General features: G+C 39.9%; 1 non-coding gene across 1 annotated transcript; it reads left to right on the top strand.

The window, feature by feature from the left end:
• The first annotated feature begins 1,796 nt into the window (after positions 1-1,796).
• LOC127099285 (small nucleolar RNA R71) lies at positions 1,797-1,903 on the top strand. The gene has a single exon (XR_007793808.1). It is a non-coding gene; the product is annotated as a small nucleolar RNA R71 (small nucleolar RNA).

Below are 1,903 nucleotides of genomic sequence, written 5' to 3'. Positions count from 1 at the left end.
GTTTCTTAAGGCATTGTGTAGGATCTGATGTTATTGCTAAACATTGGTTCAGTCTGTCTTCTACACGATAGTCGGACAAATCGTCATTTTCGAATTCTGTTTCTTTTATGCATTCATCGATGATATCCATGAAGTAACATGTGTCTTCTATCGCAGGTGCTTTCAAAAATTGGGAAAGAATAAACTCAATTTTCTCTTCTCCTACTTCGAAAGTGAGTCGTCCTCGTTTTACGTCTATGATAGCATCGACAAATGCTAAGAAGGGTCTTCCCAATATAATGGGGGTAACTTCATCTTCTCTTATGTCCATAATTATAAAATCGGTGGGAATGTAGAATTGACCTATGCGTACGGGAACGTTTTCAAGAATTCCTACGGGATATTTAACGGAACGATCTGCCAATTGCACAGACATTTTAGTTGGTCTTAATTCTCCCATTTCAAGTTTCTTGCATATGGACAAGGGCATAACACTGATACCGGCTCCTAAATCTCATAAAGCTTTGTCTATGACAAATTTTCCTATATGACAGGGTATAGAAAAACTACCAGGATCTTTAAGTTTAGGAGGCATATTTTGGATTATTGCGCTACACTCAGCAGTGAGTGTAACGGTTTCGTTATCTTCAAGTTTCTTTTTATTAGATAAAATTTCTTTTAAGAACTTAGCATATGAGGGCATTTATGTAATAGCTTCTGTAAAAGGAATTGTGACGTTTAATTGTTTCAGTAGGTCAACAAATTTTTTAAATTGGCCCGCGTTTTTGGTTTTAATTAGCCTTTGAGGATAAGGGATAGGTGGTTTGTAAGGCGGTGGAGGTACATAAGGTTCTTTTTTTTCTACGGTTTCCTTATTACACTCTTCCTTTTCCTTAGGTTTACCTTCTTCCTCAGTTGACTTTTTAGAGTTTTGGTTCTCAATCCTTGGGTCAGATGGTCCTTCTACCTCTTTACCACTTCGTAGTATAATTGCATGAGCGTGGCCTTTCGGATTAGGTTGTGGCTATCCAGGAAATGTACCAGTTGGGGCAGCAGTAGACGCTTGTTGTTGAGCTACTTGCGAGATTTGTGTTTCAAGCATTTTGTTATGGGTAGCCAGGGCATCTACTTTACTTGCTAGTTGTTTAATCTGTTCGCTAGTGTGTACATTCTGGTTTAAGAACTCTTTATTGGTTTGCTGTTGAGAAGCTATGAAGTTCTCCATCATGATTTCCAAGTTGGATTTCCTAGGAACGTTATTGTTAGGTGTAGATGGGGTCGGCTTTTGATATCCAGGTGGTACAGCTGGAGCTTGACTGGGAGCTTGACCTGGTGCGTATAAAGCGTTGTTACTTTTATACGAGAAATTAGGATGGTTCTTCCAGTTTGAGTTATTGGTATTCGAGTAAGGATTTCCTTGAGCATAGTTCACCTGATCTGTTTGAATTCCTGTTAGGAGTTGACAATCTGTAGGAGTGTGACCTTGAATTCCACAGACCTCGCAATTTTGAGTTACGGCAACCACGGTGGCTGGAGGTGATGCATTTAAACTTTCAATTTTCTGGGCAAGAGCATCCACTTTTGCATTAACATGATCAAGGCTACTTATCTCGTACATGCCACCTTTTGTTTGAGGTTTTTCTACCACTGTTCGGTCGCTTCCCCACTGATAATGATTTTGGGCCATGCTCTCTATAAGTTGATAAGCGTCGGTGTAAGGTTTATCCATAAGCGCACCACCGGCGGCGGCGTCTATTGTTAACCTTGTGTTGTACAAGAGACCATTGTAGAAGGTGTGCATTACTAACCAGTCCTTTAAACCATGGTGTGGGCAAAGTCTCATCATGTCCTTGTATCTTTCCCATGCTTCAAAAAGAGATTCGTTATCTTTTTGCTTAAATCCATTTATCTGGGCTCTCAACAT

Source organism: Lathyrus oleraceus, chromosome 6 (genome assembly GCF_024323335.1).
Source record: "Lathyrus oleraceus cultivar Zhongwan6 chromosome 6, CAAS_Psat_ZW6_1.0, whole genome shotgun sequence".
Classification (NCBI taxonomy): Eukaryota; Viridiplantae; Streptophyta; class Magnoliopsida; order Fabales; family Fabaceae; genus Lathyrus; species Lathyrus oleraceus.
The sequence above is the reverse complement of the archived record's forward strand: the minus strand, read 5'-3'. Positions and strand labels throughout refer to the sequence as shown.